The sequence below is a fragment of the Ranitomeya imitator genome, chromosome 2, assembly GCF_032444005.1.
Source record: "Ranitomeya imitator isolate aRanImi1 chromosome 2, aRanImi1.pri, whole genome shotgun sequence".
Classification (NCBI taxonomy): Eukaryota; Metazoa; Chordata; class Amphibia; order Anura; family Dendrobatidae; genus Ranitomeya; species Ranitomeya imitator.
The window spans coordinates 300,863,246-300,885,124 of record NC_091283.1 but is presented as its reverse complement, the minus strand read 5'-3'; the positions used below and the strand labels follow the sequence as shown (position 1 = coordinate 300,885,124).

At 47.1% G+C, this 21,879-nt stretch overlaps 1 protein-coding gene across 1 annotated transcript in view; it reads left to right on the top strand.

The window, feature by feature from the left end:
- Nucleotides 1-21,879, top strand: part of LOC138663356 (gastrula zinc finger protein XlCGF7.1-like) — a 100,357-nt gene that overhangs the window by 65,939 nt on the left and 12,539 nt on the right. Inside the window, exon 2 of the mRNA XM_069749535.1 lies at nt 15,446-15,528. The gene's annotated coding sequence lies outside the window, so the exon portion shown is untranslated. The remainder of the gene's footprint in view (nt 1-15,445; nt 15,529-21,879) is intronic.

The following is a 21,879-nucleotide window of genomic DNA, read 5'->3' as shown; positions in this document are numbered from 1 at the left end:
TATGCAGCACTGAGCACAATATTTAAAGTTATAACTTCAGTGTGTGTACCCATTATCATAGAAACCCACCGACATGCGCTTTATTTGTTTATCCGGTCACATTTGCCTCTTTAATATACTTCCCCCTCCATATTACCTATATGCAGGTGCCCATTAGTCCCCACCTACATGCAACACAGAGCTCTTCCTTCACAGTATTAACTGCGGCATGTTTATTAGTTAACATAGCAACCCACTGACATGACACTGACACTACCCACAGGGCACTCAAGATTGTTATACTACCCTGTGTCACCATGTCTTGATGCTACATTTCTGACTCGTCTCGTCTCCTACCTTTTGTCCTTTTCTAATGGCATATCTATATATATGGCGGATGCTGTGGGTGGACCCACTAGACCTATCGCTAATCCTGGACAACTTGTTTCACCGATGCGATTATACCATATGTTTATACCATATTTTTGTCCAATTTTTTCGTTTGTTTTTTTTCCCATATTTATTTAATTTTTGTTGTGCTCTACGTATGTTTCTTTTCTTCACAGCGATCACGTGATAAAGGCTCAGGCTGAGCCGAAACGTTGAATAAAAGATCGCATGAAATTGTATATTCTGTTCCGCTCCCAGATTGTTTATACAATAAATTTACACTATACTTTATGTATACACGTTTAAACATCTACCAATGTCAACCAACTTTTCTTTAGATTAGGTAACACCATCTTTTGAGATCACACATTATGGAGTATCATATGTAGGATAGCGTTCGGGCGCGCAAGCGCAGTTTACCAGCTTAGGACGAGAGATTATAGCTCCATATGGGCTCCTTTAAAATGGCGCTGATATGCGCATGCGTGTTTGTGCACCTCATTCTTTGTTAATTTACTAATACCCTCTTCAAAGCCTACACATATATGCGAAAAGCGCACCTGGTTAATCACCTCCTGGTGTGCTCTGGTGGACTCTGTGTAAATGGCGCTGAAACACGCACGCGCACTCACTTGTTATTTTGGTGGTACCAAATGTAAGATAGCGCTCGGGTGCGCAAGCGCAGTTGATTGTTTTAGGACAAGGAAAGATGGCAGTTCCTTATGGGCTTCTATAAAATGGCGCCGATGTGCGCATGCGTGTTCGCGCACCTTGTCCCTTGCATTGATGAAGGTCTCCTGCAATTTCCGGCGCGCGTTTAATGACGTCTATGAGGCATTTCCTCTAACACGCGCTGGAATGGAGTACCGAACTTAATGCACCTGGCGTCTTGGTGGAGCGTCCTCACATGCGACATATGATTGGCCAACCGGAACATGCAGGGGCTATTTAAGGAGGTAAGGTGGGGGCACAGTACACACTCCCCTTGAGAAAGCACGTCATTGGCGAAACGCGCGTCGGGGTATTCCTGCAGCAGTATTCATCATGGGTAAGCATTAAATTTATTCACTACTACTCCATAGGTGTTCAGTGCAATTGAGCTCTCACTATCCGGGTTGTATACATGAGATTAGGACCTTAAAGGATATGTATATGAGTCTTCTTTTGCTTGATCAAATGTATAATGGATATGGTATTAATATGCTCTCCATAAGACACTTTATTACATTTGCTGCTTAAATATGGAATTTTGTCTGAGTCTTTTTGATATCCTCATATGGTATTTTTGTATTGTTTTTAAATGGTATTTCAATAAACTTTATTGATTTTATTACATCTTTGTGTGCCATAGTGGTCTGTGAGTGCTTTGATGCACTCATATTTTGGTAGTAGTATTTGTTTGTCCACTATTCTTGAAATTGCTATATAATACTGGAGAAGCAAGTATAGCGATGCTTCTGGCTCAGACCGGTTACTTATGCTTGTTGTATCTATGTTTTGATGTAATTTTTTTTATTTTATACATCCATGGTTGTACAACAAATCCAGGTAGATGACCAACATACAATGTCCTCTGTCCACAAGTTCCCAATCTGAGATCAGTAGTTCCACTGGCTCCATACCAGGCGATGCCCACTGTCTCCCAACTTTTGGTTGGCCCACAGATTTTGTATCTCCAGCTGGTATAGTGTGCAGTCACAGCCTATGTTCCTCCAGACGATGGCTATCCTGACCGTAGCTCATGGATACCCTTCCAGCCAACAATCTCCAAAGCTCCATAGATCATCCATCCATTCCAGCTTGGATCCTCTTCCATCGAAATCCATCCAACAACTGGCCTTAGGTTCACATAAGCTCTAGTCTGCTCATCTTCCTCTGCTGACTGCCACTGAATAGAGACATTGATTCCTGAGCATGAAATGATGAGCAAGAAAATCACAAATAAAACACAGCAAGAAAATAATTAATAAAACACATCAATCAAAGTAACTATTAAAGTACAATAATATTGATGTAACCGGTGGTCCATGCAGGAAAAAGTCTTTATGTCTCCACTCTACATCCATTTGTCCTATAGTCTTCAGTAAGCGGCCATATCCTCAGCCATATCCTCACACTGGAGTCCACATGCTGTTTTTTTTTTTAAATATTTTTATAAATCATTTAAAAAAAAATGGCATGGGGTCCCCCGCATTATTGACAACCTGCCTTGTTAAAGCTCACAGTTGGGGGCTTGTATTCTCATGCTGGTAAGGGGCCATTGCTTTTGGCCCCCCTCCAGCCTAAAAACGGCAGCCCACAGCTGCCCAGAAAAGGCACATCTATTAGATACGCCAATTCTGGTGCTTTGCCCAGGTCTTCCCACTTGCCCTGTAGCGGTGGCAATTGGGGTTAATATATGTGGGATTGATGTCACCTTTGTATTGTCAGGTGACATCAAGCCCATGGCTTAGTAATGGAGAAGTGTCTATAAGACACCTATCCATTACTAATCCTATAGTTATATGTAAATAAAGACACAGCCAGTATAAAATCCTTTAATTGAAAAAATGACACAGACTCCTTTATAATCTCAATGATACCATACTTACTGCATTGTCTAATTCCACCGAAGCCCTCGATCTATAATAAAAGTAAAATAAAAAAAACAACAATCTACCATACCTGTCCGTCTTTCTGTCCCACGCTGTAATCCATGTCTGGGGGCTAAATAGTTTTCAACCTGGACGGTGCCAAGATGTGACCGTCCAGGCTGAAAACCACTGGTGAATGAGCTGCTGCGAGCGCAGCCTCAATGGCTAGCGGTGACATCATCACTGGCATTTTCCCACTTATATAGTAATACTTGGCACACTCGGGTGGATGTGGTGAAAAAACAGTTTTAATGTATTGTGAGATACATACAGTAGTCACAACAAACATTTCAGTCTTTCAAGACCTTCATCAGTGTACTACAAAATAAAGCAGAATAAACAATAAAGAAACCATATAAAGAAATTAGCGGCAATCATACAGGAAGGTCACAGTGAGTGACATAAATACCACAGTAAGGTTATCCAACATAATCGACCCATATCAACGTACAGAGGAGGTTGCAGCATGCATAAGAGAGCTAGAAGGTGGTAAGACATTGATATAACACCAACGTACCTATTAGAAGTAAGAGCTGGGCATATGATTTTAACCCTTTAAGAGTGCGCTGGAATTTGGGGTAGGAAAAGGGGTGCATATGAAGTGGTGTTTTGCCTCAATTAATAAGCCAGGTGTGTCAGCAAGGAGAGAAAAGACACCTACCAATTTATAGGATAAGCCAGGCGTACTGGTTTGTGGGGGCCGTTTAATGGTCTATCTGTAGATAATATGTACAGTAGGTTAATATCACTGATGTACTCAAAAAGGTTGGGGCCTAACAGTGCATAAACTTACCAATACATCAGGAGCTATGTGCAAAGACACGGTATCCACCGCAGGTCTGGAGGGTGATCGTGGCGTGCCCGGGGTCCCTATTAATTCCTGGCTATGTGCGCACCTTATTGCTGTGTTCGAGGGCCAGAAGCAGCTAACCAGAAGTGACGTTTGCGTGTCAGGAGCCGGAACAAGCGGCTCAATGCGTTACACTTGCCAGAAGTGGCTAACAGGAAGTGACGTTTGCGTGTCAGGAGCTGGAACCAGCGGCTCAATGCGTTACACTTGCCGGAAGCAGCTAACCAGAAGTGATGTTTGCGTGTCAGGAGCTGGAACCAGTGGCTCAATGCGTTACACTTGCCGGAAGCAGCTAACCAGAAGTGATGTTTGCGTGTCAGGAGCTGGAACAAGCGGCTCAATGCATTCCACTTGCCGGGAGCGGTTAACCAGAAGTGACGTTTGCATGTCAGGAGCCGAAACAAGCGGCTCAATGCATTCCACTTGCCAGGAGCGGCTAACCAGTAGTGACGTTTGCATGTCAGGAGCCGGAACCAGCGGCGCTATGCGTTCCACTTGCCAGAAGTGGCTAACAGGAAGTGACGTTTGCTGTTGTGAATTCTGTTGTCGAACTCCCTCCTGTGGTCGTGAATGGTACTTCGGCGAGTTCTGTCCATGGACTCCCTCTGGTGGTTGTGAGTGAAGCTGCTGCTTCTGAGGTTCCTTACACAGGTGACGTGGTTTATCCTTTGGTTGGCTGCACTATTTAGCTCCACTCAGATCGTTACTCCATGCCAGCTGTCAATGTTCCTGCATTGGTTCAGTTCGCTCTTGGATCTTTCTGGTGACCTGTCTTCTCCAGCAGAAGCTAAGTTCCTGATAGTTATTATTTGTTCATTGTTTCCTTGTCCAGCTGGTTATCATGATTTTGTCTGCTAGCTGGAAGCTCTGGGATGCAGAGTGGCACCTCCACACCGTGAGTCGGTGCGGAGGTCTTTTTGCACACTCTGCGTGGTCTTTTGTAGTTTTTTGTGCTGACCGCAAAGATACCTTTCCTATCCTCTGTCTGTTTAGTAAGTCTGGCCTCCCTTTGCTGAAACCTGTTTCATTTCTGCGTTTGTGACTTTCATCTTTACTCACAGTCAATATATGTGGGGGGCTGCCTCTTCCTTTGGGGAATTTCTCTGAGGCAAGGTAGACTTTATTTTCTATCTCTAGGGCTAGCTAGCTCTGAGGCTGTGAAGAGGCGTCTAGGGAGAGTCAGGAACGCTCCACAGCTATTTCTAGTTGTTGTGATAGGATTAGGGCCTGCGGTCAGCAGAGCTCCCACATCCCAGAGCTTGTCCTGCGTGAGTTTAACTATCAGGTCGTGCCGGGTGCTCCTAACCACCAGGTCCATAACAGTTTGCGTGTCAGGAGCCGGAACCAGCGGCGCTATACGTTCCACTTGCCGGGAGCGGCTAACCGGAAGTGACGTTTGCATGTCAGGAGCCGGAGCCAGCGGCGCTATGCGTTCCACTTGCCGGGAGTGACTAACCGGAAGTGACGTTTGCATGTCAGGAGCCGGAGCCAGCGGCGCTATACGTTCCACTTGCCGGGAGCGGCTAACCGGAAGTGACGTTTGCATGTCAGGAGCCGGAGCCAGCGGCGCTATGCGTTCCACTTGCCGGGAGTGACTAACCGGAAGTGACGTTTGCGTGTCAGGAGCCGGAACCAGCGGCTTTATGCGTTCTATCTGCCGGAACTAGGAGATGTGCGTTCCAGGTAGAGTGGTGATCGGTGTGTTACAGATTGGTGGGTGGAGACTTGAAGGTTGCAGTGGGGAATCTATGGATCCACGGTGAAGAAGTGACACAGTGGAGATGAAGTGCAGAAGATATTCAGTTCATGCGGCTCTGCAAAAAGAAAAAAGATGCCAAAATTCTGATATATGTGCACGGCTGTAATAAGAAATAGATAACATATTGCATTAAATGATACTCTGGCATAAACGCAAAATCAATATCAAACAACAATTACATGAATGATTACATAAAAGATTGCAAATCAGAGTCTCTGTTAAGTCCTTTGGGAGTCAGGGTGTTTAGCTCATGGATCCAGTACGCTTCCCTCTGTGTTATTATTGAGATACGGTCGCTCCCCCTGCGGTGGAAGGGGGGGTGAGACATGGTCGATCACTTGAAACCTTAATTGTGCCACGTTATGGCCCTTAGAGAAAAGTTGTTGTGGAATGGAAAGTAAAAGCTTCTTGTACCTGATGGTAGACTTATGTTTCGAAATTCTGTCTTTGACCGATTGGGTAGTCTCACCCAGGTAAAGTAGGCCACAGGGGCACTTAATCAAATATACTACGAAATTGGAGTCACAGGTGAGAAATTGATTGATATTGTATCTCTTCCCAGTGTATGGATGATGGATAGTGTCTCCCTTCAGAACTTTGTTGCACTGATTGCAGTTGAGGCAGGGAAAAGTGCCCATTTTGGGATTCCGCAAGAAACGTTGTGTATTGGATGTACGAGTAGGGCCAGTGTCAGCTCTGACTAAGGTGTCACGTATATTGCGTGCTCCAGGGGCGGACACAGACAGCTTGGGGCCCCTGTGCAGGAAATGTGTTTGGGCCCCCCCTTCTTTAAAGGCGACAAAGCTAATTATATACAGTGGGGCAAAAAAGTATTTAGTCAGTCAGCAATAGTGCAAGTTCCACCACTTAAAAAGATGAGAGGCGTCTGTAATTTACATCATAGGTAGACCTCAACTATGGGAGATAAACTGAGAAAAAAAAATCCAGAAAATCACATTGTCTGTTTTTTTATCACTTTATTTGCATATTATGGTGGAAAATAAGTATTTGGTCAGAAACAAACAATCAAGATTTCTGGCTCTCACAGACCTGTAACTTCTTCTTTAAGAGTCTCCTCTTTCCTCCACTCATTACCTGTAGTAATGGCACCTGTTTAAACTTGTTATCAGTATAAAAAGACACCTGTGCACACCCTCAAACAGTCTGACTCCAAACTCCACTATGGTGAAGACCAAAGAGCTGTCAAAGGACACCAGAAACAAAATTGTAGCCCTGCACCAGGCTGGGAAGACTGAATCTGCAATAGCCAACCAGCTTGGAGTGAAGAAATCAACAGTGGGAACAATAATTAGAAAATGGAAGACATACAAGACCACTGATAATCTCCCTCGATCTGGGGCTCCACGCAAAATCCCACCCCGTGGGGTCAGAATGATCACAAGAACGGTGAGCAAAAATCCCAGAACCACGCGGGGGGACCTAGTGAATGAACTGCAGAGAGCTGGGACCAATGTAACAAGGCCTACCATAAGTAACACACTACGCCACCATGGACTCAGATCCTGCAGTGCCAGACGTGTCCCACTGCTTAAGCCAGTACATGTCCGGGCCCGTCTGAAGTTTGCTAGAGAGCATTTGGATGATCCAGAGGAGTTTTGGGAGAATGTCCTATGGTCTGATGAAACCAAACTGGAACTGTTTGGTAGAAACACAACTTGTCGTGTTTGGAGGAAAAAGAATACTGAGTTGCATCCATCAAACACCATACCTACTGTAAAGCATGGTGGTGGAAACATCATGCTTTGGGGCTGTTTCTCTGCAAAAGGGGCCAGGGCGACTGATCCGGGTACATGAAAGAATGAATGGGGCCATGTATCGTGAGATTTTGAGTGCAAACCTCCTTCCATCAGCAAGGGTATTGAAGATGAAACGTGGCTGGGTCTTTCAACATGACAATGATCCAAAGCACACCGCCTGGGCAACGAAGGAGTGGCTTCGTAAGAAGCATTTCAAGGTCCTGGAGTGGCCTAGCCAGTCTCCAGATCTCAACCCTATAGAAAACCTTTGGAGGGAGTTGAAAGTCCGTGTTGCCAAGCGAAAAGCCAAAAACATCACTGCTCTAGAGGAGATCTGCATGGAGGAATTGGCCAACATACCAACAACAGTGTGTGGCAACCTTGTGAAGACTTACAGAAAACGTTTGACCTCTGTCATTGCCAACAAAGGATATATTACAAAGTATTGAGATGAAATTTTGTTTCTGACCAAATACTTATTTTCCACCATAATATGCAAATAAAATGTTAAAAAAAACAGACAATGTGATTTTCTGGATTTTTTTTTCTCAGTTTGTCTCCCATAGTTGAGGTCTACCTATGATGTAAATTACAGGCGCCTCTCATCTTTTTAAGTGGTGGAACTTGCACTATTGCTGACTGACTAAATACTTTTTTGCCCCACTGTATATATACTGTAGAATATGCCCATGTATAATAAACACCTGTGTCTACTGCATGTGTGACATAGTATACATTAATGTACAAGGGTATGGTTCCACGGTCAGGAATCGGCAGCGCTTTGGATGCAGCAAATGTCCGCTCAGTCCAAAGCGCTGCCGGCTTTTGTACGAGTGATGCTTCCGCATGTGTTCATTGAACACATGCGGAATCACCGCATCCTATACATTGGACTGTGATATTTATCTTGTGGAGACTGAGCGTCTCCGCAAGATAAATAGACATGCTACAGTCTAGAAAGATGTGCCGCATGTCCGTCTCTGCAGGGAAGCTGCGGGTGCCGCTGCATACATAGTGGACATTGGATTCCTTGAAATCTCATGCACTATGCTGTAACATCAGGAGCTGCGGACTGGATGCTGCGGATGTACACAGCGTCCAATCCGCAGAGTTTACTGACAGTGGAAACATACCCTTATATGTGTGTTTAATGCAATGCAACAGATACAGTATATGTGAAAAAGTCTTCACTGGGGGATGGGCTCAGGGGTCAGTCCCAGCCTGGATCTGATACTGCAGTGATGACTGGAGTCCCGTCAGAGAATAGACCCAGTGATTTAGTGACTGTGTTCCTGAGCTCTGAACTCTCTGGTCCCTGCTGTGTGTGGATGAAAATCCTGCACTGACCAGAGAACACAAAGCTCCGGGGGTCACAGTCAGTAAATCACTGCTTCTAGTCTCTGACTGCTGCCCCTGTCTCCCCTGTTTACTCTGCAAACAATCAGTCACATTCAGACCGTTCTTTACCTCCTGTTCAGGGGGTGATTGAGGTCCTGCACAGCTGCAGCTTCCTTCCAGGCATGAGTGTGCAGAAACCAGTGTGCGGCAGCTTCCTGTCTCGCACAGCCGCAGCGCGGAATGATGATGTCATTCAGCTGAGCCTCTGCTGTCTGTGTGAGAAAGGAAGCAGGAAGCATCCATTCCCTGCAGATCCGTTGCCATTTTCTCTTGCAGGCAGCGGAGCTGCAGGGATTGCTCTATGCCTGCCGCACATGAGGGCAATCTGGCCAGGGGGCCCCCGGAGCCTCGGGGCCGGATAGGCTGGCCAGATTGCCCTCTATATTAGCCGCCCTCAGGGGTGAACCTAGCCTCTCTGCTGCCTGAGGCGAACGGAAAAATGGCTCCTAACATAAATAAAAACATGAGAATTAGTTAGTATCACAAATAACATTTATATCCAGGTACCTTATAGATAACGTCGTCTCTGGAGCTGTTCTTCTTTTCTTCATCTTGTCCAGATCCCATGATGAGTTTTCTCAGCCACAGCCGTCTCTGCAGACTTCCATCTTTTCCGCTCTTTTGCAGAAAGTCTCCACAAGATGCCCTTAAAGATACAAGTGTCATTATAATGCTCCGGAATAAAAAATTGCCCATCACTATATTGTCTGCACAAAATATGACCCCCACACTGTCCCTCTTATGGTACATGCTCTTCACACTGACCTCTCCTTTCTATACCGGCCCCCTCTTCACACTGTCCACTCACACTGTGTCCCCCCTATAGGGCCTAGTATTTATACTCCATATTTATACTCCATCCTCCCACCCTGTGTGCATGGCTCCCCCATCCTTCTCCCCTGCGTTCACGGCTCCCGTAATTCCTTCTCCCCTGCGTTCACGGCTCCGCCATCCTTCTCCCCTGCGTTCACGGCTCCCCCATCCTTCTCCCCTGCTTTCACGGCTCCCCCATCCTTCTCCCCTGCGTGCTGGGCTCCCCCATCCTTCTCCCCTGTGTTCACGGCTCCCCCATCCTTCTCCCCTGCGTGCTGGGCTCCCCCATCCTTCTCCCCTGTGTTCACAGCTCCCCCATCCTTCTCCCCTGCGTGCTGGGCTCCCCCATCCTTCTCCCCTGCATTCACGGCTCCCCCATCCTTCTCCCCTGCGTGCTGGGCTCCCCCATCCTTCTCCCGTGCATTCACGGCTCCCCCATCCTTCTCCCCTGCGTTCACGGCTCCCCCATCCTTCTCCCCTGCGTTCACGGCTCCCCCATTCTTCTCCCCTACGTTCAAGGCTCCCCCATTCGTTCTCCCCTGCGTGCATGCCTCCCCTATCCTCCCACCCTGCGTGCATGGCTCCCCCATTCTTCTCCCCTGTGTGCATGGCTCCCCCATCCTTCTCCCCTGCGTGCTGGGCTCCCCCATCCTTCTCCCCTGCATTCACGGCTCCCCCATCCTTCTCCCCTGCGTGCTGGGCTCCCCCATCCTTCTCCCCTGCATTCACGGCTCCCCCATCCTTCTCCCCTGTGTTCACGGCTCCCCCATCCTTCTCCCCTGCGTTCACGGCTCCCCCATTCTTCTCCCCTGCGTTCACGGCTCCCCCATTCTTCTCCCCTGCGTTCACGGCTCCCCCATCCTTCTCCCCTGTGTTCACGGCTCCCCCATTCTTCTCCCCTGCGTTCACGGCTCCCCCATCCTTCTCCCCTGTGTGCATGCCTCCCCTATCCTCCCACCCTGCGTGCATGGCTCCCCCATTCTTCTCCCCTGTGTGCATGGCTCCACATCCTTTTTCCCTGTGTGCATGGCTCCACATCCTTTTTCCCTGCGTGCATGGCTCCACATCCTTTTTCCCTGCGTGCATGGCTCCACATCCTTTTTCCCTGCGTGCATGGCTCCACATCCTTTTTCCCTGTGTGCATGGCTCCACATCCTTTTTCCCTGCGTGCATGGCTCCACATCCTTTTTCCCTGCGTGCATGGCTCCACATCCTTTTTCCCTGCGTGCATGGCTCCCCATCCTTTTTCCCTGCGTGCATGGCTCCCCATCCTTTTTCCCTGCGTGCATGGCTCCCCATCCTTTTTCCCTGCGTGCATGGCTCCCCATCCTTTTTCCCTGCATGCATGGCTCCCCATCCTTTTTCCCTGCGTGCATGGCTCCACATCCTTTTTCCCTGCGTGCATGGCTCCACATCCTTTTTCCCTGCGTGCATGGCTCCCCATCCTTTTTCCCTGCGTGCATGGCTCCCCATCCTTTTTCCCTGCGTGCATGGCTCCACATCCTTTTTCCCTGCGTGCATGGCTCCACATCCTTTTTCCCTGCGTGCATGGCTCCACATCCTTTTTCCCTGCGTGCATGGCTCCCCATCCTTTTTCCCTGCGTGCATGGCTCCCCATCCTTTTTCCCTGCGTGCTGGGCTCCCCCATCCTTCTCCCCTGCATTCACGGCTCCCCCATCCTTCTCCCCTGTGTTCACGGCTCCCCCATCCTTCTCCCCTGCGTTCACGGCTCCCCCATTCTTCTCCCCTGCGTTCACGGCTCCCCCATTCTTCTCCCCTGCGTTCACGGCTCCCCCATCCTTCTCCCCTGTGTTCACGGCTCCCCCATTCTTCTCCCCTGCGTTCACGGCTCCCCCATCCTTCTCCCCTGCGTGCATGCCTCCCCTATCCTCCCACCCTGCGTGCATGGCTCCCCCATTCTTCTCCCCTGTGTGCATGGCTCCACATCCTTTTTCCCTGCGTGCATGGCTCCACATCCTTTTTCCCTGCGTGCATGGCTCCACATCCTTTTTCCCTGCGTGCATGGCTCCACATCCTTTTTCCCTGCGTGCATGGCTCCACATCCTTTTTCCCTGCGTGCATGGCTCCCCATCCTTTTTCCCTGCGTGCATGGCTCCCCATCCTTTTTCCCTGCGTGCATGGCTCCCCATCCTTTTTCCCTGCGTGCATGGCTCCCCATCCTTTTTCCCTGCGTGCATGGCTCCACATCCTTTTTCCCTGCGTGCATGGCTCCTCATCCTTTTTCCCTGCGTGCATGGCTCCCCATCCTTTTTCCCTGCGTGCATGGCTCCCCATCCTTTTTCCCTGCGTGCATGGCTCCACATCCTTTTTCCCTGCGTGCATGGCTCCCCATCCTTTTTCCCTGCGTGCATGGCTCCACATCCTTTTTCCCTGCGTGCATGGCTCCACATCCTTTTTTCCTGCGTGCATGGCTCCACATCCTTTTTCCCTGTCATACTTACCTCTCGCCGCGCAGCACAGAACATAACTTCCTTCCTGGCATCTCTTCTGCAGCGTCTTCCTTCCTGTCTTCAGCGGTCACATGATAGCGCTAATTAAGGTCATGAATATGCGCATATTCATGACCTTAAATTAGCGGTACCATGTGACCGCTGAAGACAGGACGCGCTGCCGGCGCTGGGACGCAGTTGCAGCCACCGCTGGAGGAAGGTGAGTATTACGTCTTCAGGGAGAGGGGCGGGAAGGAGGGAGGGAGGAGGGGGGGCGGGAAGGAGGAAGGGCGGAGAGGAGGGGGGGCGGGCACTTGACCCCGGAGTTTTAGAAAAAAAAAAAAAAAAACTAGCAGCGCAAATTCACTTACTATAGAGTCTGCCGCCCTCTCTTCTGCCGTCTAATAGTCAAATCGCCTAATGGTAGCAGCGTCCCTGGCCGCCCTGCAGGGGCCCCCCAGAGCCTCCGGGCCCCGGTGCAGCTGCACTGGTTGAACCGGCGGTATGTCCGCCCATGGCGTGCTCATCTGAAAAGGGTTTTGAAATCTTCAATTGTGGGATCGGCTGTCTGTAAGAGATACCAATGTTTGCAAATGGTTCTATGGCTAATATAGGCTGAAGGGTGATAATGATGTACAAAAGGGACCCGGCTACTCATAGTGTTATTGCGACTCCTAGTGGGATCATGGGTTGTGTTAACGCTTTGTGGGGGTAACCCCTATTGAGGAATTTAGACTTCTTTTACCCAGATATAGCATTTTCCCACTGTCCTTAGGTCACCGCAGTTCAGCCCGGCCTCGATGATGTCACCGCTGGCAAATGATGCTGTGCTCTCATCAGCTCATTCACCAGTGGTTTTCAGCCTGGACGGTCACATCTTAGCACTGTCCAGGTTGAAAACTAATTATCCCCCAGACATGGATTACAGCGTGGGACAGAATGACAGACAGGTATGGTATATTGTTGTTCTGTTATTTTATTTTTATTACAGGAGATCGAGGACTTCGGTGGAATTAGGGGAGGTCATAAGTATGGTTTAATTGAGAATATTAAAGGAGTCTGTGTCTTTTTTTTCAAATAAAGGACTTTATTCTGGCTGTGTCTTTATTTACCATATAAGTATAGGATTAGTAATGGAGAGATGTCTTATAGACACCTCTCCATTACTAAGCTGTGGGCTTGATGTCACCTGACAATACAAAGATGAAATCAACCCCACAAATATTAACCCCTCTTGCCACCGCTACAGGGCAAGTGGGAAGAGTCGGGCAAAGCACAAAAAATGGCGCATCTAATAGGTGCGCCTTTTCTGGGCATCTGCAAGCTGCTGTTTTTAGGCTGGGGGGTCAATATCCATGACCACTTAACAGCCTGAGAATACCAGCCCCCAGCTATGAGCTTTAGCAAGGCTGGTTGTCAAAAATGGGGGACCCCACGCCATTTTTTTAAATTATTTATTTAAATAATTTAAAAAATAGGGTGGGTACCCCTCTTTTCTTGATAACTAATCTTACTGAAGCTGACAGCTGAGGGTTGCAGCCCCCAGCTGTGAGTTTTGCTTGGTTGGTTCAAGAAAATAGGGGGGAACCCACACCGGGTTTTTCATTTATTTATTTCGATATATTGCAGGTGGCTGGTGAGGAAAATCCCCGATCATCCACTTCTGCTGTCACTGTTATTAGCGGCAGCATTTGTCAGATGATGATAGTCCCAAAAGCCCCCACCTGCTGTCATCATTCCGACTTTAACCCCTTCATGACCTTGGGATTTTTCATTTTTCCGTGTTCGTTTTTCACTCCCCTCCTTCCCAGAGCGATAACTTTTTTATTTTTCTGTCAATTTGGCCATGTGAGGGCTTATTTTTTGCGGGACGAGTTGTACTTTTGAACAACATCATTGGTTTTAGCATGTCTTGTACTAGAAAACGGGAAAAAAATTCCAAGTGCGGTGAAATTGCAAAAAAAGTGCAATCCCACACTTGTTTTTTGTTTGGCTTTTTTGCTAGGTTCACTAACTGCTAAAACTGACCTGCCATTATGATTCTCCAGGTCAGTACGAGTTCATAGACACCTAACATGACTAGGTTATTTTTTATCTAAGTGGTGAAAAAAAAATCCAAACTTTGCTAAAAAAAAAAAATTGCGCCATTTTCCGATACCCATAGCGTCTCCATTTTTCGTGATCTGGGGTCCGTTGAGGGCTTATTTTATGCGTGCCAAGATGACGTTTTTAATGATAGCATTTCGGTGCAGATACGTTCTTTTGATCGCCCGTTATTGCATTTTAATGTACTATCCCGTCCGAGGTCAGATAGGGGTTAATATAACTCTCATCTTTCTCCTCTGCTCGCGCCGACTGCCAACAGAGCAGGGGAGAAGGATGAGAGCCGTCTTCAGCACCTGCCGCCGGGGAAGAGCGGTCACTGTAGCGCTTCTTCCCCGGTGCTGATGTGTGTCACACGGAGGACATAAGAGTGTGTTCTCCATGTGCAGTACGTTTTTCCGTCCATGCTGACAGTAAAAAAAGGACATGACTACTTGCGGGACACACGGTCCATGGAAACACACTGACGTGCACAGACATTCATTTGAATGGGTCTACATGTGTATGTGTCTCCGGTACGTGTGAAAACTGTCACCTCACGTACTGGAGACATGGACATGTGAAAGAGGCTTTATGATGTTGTGGTAGTTCACTCACATGGTGGCACACAGAGGTAGGAAAAATGGGAACACTGTCTCTTTAAATCCTCATTGAGTTATTGTAAGGCAGCATAAACCAACTTGTGGGGAAAACAAACTCAGTCTTCTTGGATAAAACAGGAACAAAACGATAAAGGAATACAAAAATGCTGCAGCACAGTCCGTATGTTGTGGGTGGCACCCCGCTGTGGAGCAGGACAGGTTCAGTCTGTACTCGACGAGCCACAAAGCCTCTGGAGGTTCCTCTCTCCAGGCTAGCTGAACCCAGACTGCCTGTAGAGCTCGGTTATTTCAACCCAAGCCTGTAACTTCCCCATCAAGTGATTGATCACATGATCATGACCTCATGCAGGTCCTGGCAGGTCAGCCAGGGGAGATGGACCTTCTCCCACCCGCTCTGTGAAGGTCCACATAAAACAAGCCCTATTTATGCAACTTAACCCTCACAACACGTAGTGTGCTGGAGAAAAAATGCTCTGGTTTCACATCACTGATGCCGTTAAGCGCAGTGACACATATCTCCTCTATATCACCTTACCAGTGACTCTGTCACAATGTGTAGATGGCTGTGAAGGTCTTGTGTTCAGTGTTGCTTTATCCACCAGTATTATATGTTTTATCTTGTGTTATGAGAACGGTGGAGATGGCAGGATTAGAGCTGATCATAGATGTGACTTCTCCATCTGTCTGTGACCTTTACAATATTTGTTTCAGGGAGAATATCTGACCCATACTACAGAGACATGTGAGGGGTGATGAGCGGTGTAAAGAGGAGATTCCTACATATGACTACCCAGGTGAGTAGTGACCACTAAATGCAGAGAAGTCACAGATTCTTCTCCGTCACCGGCTGTGGCTGCTTTATCGGTGGTGTAGTTTGGCCATATCTCAATCGTGTGATCACAATTTTGCCTCTAGACCACAACATTCTTCTCTACCCAAAACTGTCTAAGTGACTTTGGGCATTGAAAGCCCTTTTCTATAGAACTTACAACCTGGAGGATCCACCTACCCCCTGAGATTAGAAGACTCTGACCGTTACCTCCCCAGATCTGTAAACTACAAATGACAGTGTACGTAGAATGTGCTGACAAGTTAGAAAAATATTGCGATGAGCCATTTAGAGAAAATGGAGGGTAATGATGCTGTTCCCTGATATGAGAGGAAGGAAAAAATAAGGGCTTTGAAAAGCGCTGCCAAGTGCTGAGCCATAAAATTGGCTATCAAAACAAATGAACGTAAAAAAAAACTTTTCATTTTAATACTCTGCTCATTTCCGATGTGAACCAGCTCCTTCCTCAGGCTCCTTCCTCAGGCATATACAAATGATTGTGGATGTTTTATATCCTCCAGAACGGCGTCACTGATCCAATTGCTTAATTCATTAATTAAACCGTGCATATAATAATAATCTTTATATAGCACTAACATATTCCGCAGCGCTTTACAGGTTGCACACATTATTATCGCTGTCCCGATTTGGGCTCACAATCTAAATTCCCTATCAGTATGTCTTTGGAATGTGGGAGGAAACCGGAGTACCCGGAGGAAACCCACGCAAACACGGAGAGAACATACAAACTCTTTGCAGATGTTGTCCTTGGTGGGGTTTGAACCCAGGACTCCAGCTGTTGTGAATTCTGCTTTTGGGCTCCCTCCGGTGGTTGTAGATGGTAATGCAGTTGGGCCTGGACTGCAGGATTGGACAGGTGTATCTGCTAATTGCAAAGCTGACTGGGGTATTTAGCTTTGCAGGACTCATTAGTTCCTGCCAGTTGTCAATGTTCTATTTCCAGTAATGGTTCTCTGCCTGGCCTCTCCTGCCTGCTGCCATTTCAGCTAAAGATAAGTGTCTTATTCTTTTTCTTAGGCTCACAGGCTGTGTGTCTATTTTTTCGTGCTGTTCATAGTTTCTATTTTGTTCCAGCTTCGACTGTCCTGTTGTTTTCTCAGTCTGGTTGGATTCGCTGGAGTTGCAGATATACTCTCCACACCTTTAGTTAGGTGGTGGATTTTTTGTATTTTTCTGCTGTGGATATTTTGTAGATTTTGTGCTGACCGCTCAGTATCCTGTACTATACTTCCCTATCTAGGTAGAAGTGGCCTCCTTTGCTAAATCTGTTTTCCTCCTGCGTGTGTCTTTTCCTCTCCTACTCACCGTCATTATTTGTGGGGGGCTGCCTATACTTTGGGGGTCTACTCTGAGGCAAGTCAGTTTTCCTATTTTCCATCTTTAGGGTTAATTAGTCCTCCGGCTGTGTCGAGGTGTCTAGGTCTGGATAGGTACACCCCACGGCTACATCTAGTGTCTGTGATAAGTTCAGGGTTAGCGGTCTGTATAGTTACCACTACTCCAGCGAAGGTTTTTTCATGTTGTTCCAAGGCCGCCTGATCATAACATCCAGCGCTGCAAGGCTGCTGTGCTAACTAACCACTGTGCCACCGTGCTCCCCATGCATATGGTGCAATTTTTTGTGTTAAAACTTTTCTTCGTATACAAAACAATACAAATAGATTTAAAATACATATTGGATGCACAATAAAATCCATATAAAGAAAAATATATGTACATGGAAAATCCTCCGGTTTAAGTGTGGATAGTTTAAAAATCCAATAGGATTCTCTATTCACAAGTCTTTGGGACCTATTAGACACATTTTCTGATATTTGTTCTAATATATTGAGTCTTAATCTGGTGGGATCTCGTTTATATTCTAAAGCGAAATGTCTAAACGGACTGTGACAGATTACACCTTTCCTAATATTATGTCTCTGCCTGGTCATCCCATTATGGATCGCTTGGGTCATTTTTAGATCCCTGATATTGGATGAATCCACCTTCTCCCTTTCTGTGCTGCTGAATGTGCTCATATGGTCCCTATAAGACCAGGTCCAGTCTCTCTGACCAAACTTCGATTTTTTGTTTGACAACATTAAATGTGCAGTGAGGGCCAAGTGCGAATTTCTGTACAATAACAGCCATTTGGTAAATTCAAAAAAGCTCATTTTTTTCTCATTAATGTACACTCTGCACCCCATATTGACTTAAAAAAAACAGGAATGTAGTAATTTTTGCAAATTTATTAAAAAAGAAAAACTGAAATATCACATGGTCGTAAGTATTCAGACCCTTTGCTCAGTATTGAGTAGAAGCACCTTTACAGCTACTACAGCCATGAGTCTTCTTGGGAATGATGTAAGTTTTTCACACCTGGATTTGGGGATCCTCTGCCATTCTTCCTTGCAGATCCTCTCCAGTTCCGTCAGGTTGGATGGTGAACGTTGGTGGACATCTATTATGATCCGGTGACCTTGGAGCTGCATGAGAACTTTCACTGGAGATGGTGGCCACTGTTATGACCTGGTGGTCAGGACAATAATGGACCTGGAGGTTAAGAGCACACGGAATGACCTGATAGTTACTGATAATATAGGACGAGCTCTGGGACGTGGGAACTCTGCTGACCGCAATCCCTAATCCTATCAACCACACTAGAAATAGCCGTGGATTGCTCCTAACGCTCCCTATGCAACTCAGCACAGCCTAAGGAACTAGCTAGCCCTAAAGATAGAAAAATAAAGCCTACCTTGCCTCAGAGAAATTCCCCAAAGGAAAAGGCAGCCCCCCACATATAATGACTGTGAGTAAAGATGAAAATACAAACACAGAGATGAAATAGATTAAGCAAAGTGAGGCCCGACTTACTGAACAGACTGAGGATAGGAAAGGTAGCTTTGCGGTCAGCACAAAAACCTACAAAAAGACCATGCAGAGGGCGCAAAAAGACCCTCCGCACCGACTCACGATGCGGAGGCGCTCCCTCTGCGTCCCAGAGCTTCCAGCAAGCAAGACAACAATCCAAATAGCAAGCTGGACAGAAAAATAGCAAACCAGAGAAAAACAAGCAGTCACTTAGCTTCTGCTGGGAAGACAGGTCACAAGAACGATCCAGGAGAGAACTAGACCAATACTGGAACATTGACAGGTGGCATGGAGCAAAGATCTAAGTGGAGTCAAATAGAGGAGCCAGCTAACGATTTAACCTCGTCACCTGTGGAAGGAAACTCAGAAACACCCACAGCCACCAGAGAAAGTCCATGGACAGAACCAGCCGAAGTACCATTCATGACCACAGGAGGGAGCCCGACAACAGAATTCACAACAGTACCCCCCCTTGAGGAGGGGTCACCGAACCCTCACCAGAGCCCCCAGGCCGACCAGGACGAGCCAAATGAAAGGCACGAACCAGATCGGCAGCATGAACATCAGAGGCAAAAACCCAGGAATTATCTTCCTGACCATAACCCTTCCACTTGACCAGGTACTGGAGTTTCCGTCTCGAAATACGAGAATCCAAAATCTTCTCCACCACATACTCCAATTCCCACTCAACCAACACCGGGGCAGGAGGATCAACGGATGGAACCACAGGCGCCACGAATCTCCGCAACAACGACCTATGGAACACATTATGGATGGCAAAAGAAGCAGGAAGGGCCAAACGAAATGACACAGGATTGATAACCTCAGAAATCTTATATGGACCAATGAAACGAGGCTTAAACTTAGGAGAGGAAACCTTCATAGGAACATAACGAGACGACAACCAAACCAAATCCCCAACACGAAGTCGGGGACCCACACAACGCCGGCGGTTAGCGAAACGTTGAGCCTTCTCCTGGGACAATGTCAAATTGTCCACCACATGAGTCCAAATCTGCTGCAACCTATCCACCACAGTATCTACACCAGGACAGTCCGAAGACTCAACCTGCCCTGAAGAGAAATGCGGATGGAAACCAGAATTGCAGAAAAACGGCGAAACTAAAGTAGCCGAGCTGGCCCGATTATTAAGGGCGAACTCACCCAACGGCAAAAAGGACACCCAATCATCCTGATCAGCAGAAACAAAGCATCTCAGATATGTTTCCAAAGTCTGATTAGTTCGTTCGGTTTGGCCATTTGTCTGAGGATGGAAAGCCGAGGAAAAAGACAAATCAATGCCCATCCTAGCACAAAAAGATTGCCAAAACCTCGAAACAAACTGGGAACCTCTGTCAGAAACGATGTTCTCCGGGATACCATGTAAACGAACCACATGCTGGAAAAATAATGGCACCAAATCAGAGGAGGAAGGCAATTTAGACAAAGGTACCAAATGGACCATCTTAGAAAAGCGATCACAAACCACCCAAATGACCGACATCTTTTGAGAGACGGGGAGATCCGAAATAAAATCCATAGAAATATGCGTCCAGGGCCTCTTCGGGACCGGCAAGGGCAAAAGCAACCCACTGGCACGAGAACAGCAGGGCTTAGCCCGAGCACAAGTCCCACAGGACTGCACAAAAGAACGCACATCCCGTGACAAAGACAGCCACCAAAAGGATCTAGCCACCAAATCTCTGGTACCAAAGATTCCAGGATGCCCAGCCAACACTGAACAATGAATCTCAGAGATAACTCTACTAGTCCATCTATCAGGGACAAACAGTTTCTCTGCTGGGCAACGGTCAGGTCTATCAGCCTGAAATTTTTGCAGCACCCGCCGCAAATCAGGGGAGATGGCAGACAAAATTACCCCCTCTTTGAGAATACCCGCCGGCTCAGGAACACCCGGAGAGTCAGGCACAAAACTCCTTGACAGGGCATCAGCCTTCACATTCTTAGAGCCCGGAAGGTACGAAACCACAAAATCAAAACGGGAGAAAAATAACGACCATCGAGCCTGTCTCAGATTCAACCGTTTGGCAGACTCAAGATAAGTCAAATTCTTGTGATCTGTCAAGACCACCACGCGATGCTTGGCTCCTTCAAGCCAATGACGCCACTCCTCGAATGCCCACTTCATGGCCAACAACTCTCGATTACCAACATCATAATTGCGCTCAGCAGGCGAAAACTTTCTAGAAAAGAAAACACATGGCTTCATCACCGAGCCATCAGAACTTCTTTGCGACAAAACAGCCCCTGCTCCAATCTCAGAAGCATCAACCTCAACCTGAAACGGGAGCGAAACATCTAGCTGGCACAACACAGGGGCAGAAGAAAAATGACGCTTCAACAACTGAAAAGCCTCTACAGCTGCAGAAGACCAATTGACCACATCAGCACCCTTCTTGGTCAAATCAGTCAACGGTTTAGCAACACTAGAAAAATTAGCGATGAAGCGCCGATAAAAATTAGCAAAGCCCAGGAACTTTTGCAGGCTCTTCACAGATGTCGGCTGAGTCCAATCGTAAATGGCTTGGACTTTAACAGGGTCCATCTCGATAGTAGAAGGGGAAAAAATGAACCCCAAAAATGAAACCTTCTGAACTCCAAAGAGACACTTTGACCCCTTCACAAACAAGGAATTCGCACGAAGGACCTGGAACACCATTCTGACCTGCTTCACATGAGACTCCCAATCATCCGAAAAGACCAAAATATCATCCAAATACACAATCAGGAATTTATCCAGGTACTCTCGGAAGATGTCATGCATAAAGGACTGAAATACTGATGGAGCATTGGAAAGCCCGAATGGCATAACCAGGTACTCAAAATGGCCCTCGGGCGTATTAAATGCTGTTTTCCATTCATCGCCTTGTTTAATACGCACAAGATTATACGCCCCTCGAAGATCTATCTTGGTGAACCAACTAGCCCCTTTAATACGAGCAAACAAATCAGACAGCAACGGCAAAGGATACTGAAATTTGACTGTAATTTTATTGAGAAGGCGGTAATCAATACAAGGTCTCAAAGAACCATCCTTCTTGGCCACAAAAAAGAACCCTGCTCCTAACGGTGATGATGACGGGCGAATATGGCCTTTCTCCAAGGATTCCTTTATATAACTCCGCATAGCGGCGTGTTCTGGCACAGATAAATTGAACAATCGGCCCTTAGGAAACTTACTACCAGGAATCAAATTAATAGCACAATCGCAATCCCTATGAGGAGGTAGGGCACTGGTTTTGGGCTCATCAAATACATCCCGATAATCCGACAAAAACTCTGGAACTTCAGAAGGAGTGGAAGACGAAATAGACAAAAATGGAACATCACCATGTACCCCCTGGCAACCCCAGCTGGACACAGACATAGATTTCAAGTCCAATACTGGATTATGAACCTGTAGCCATGGCAGCCCCAAAACGAC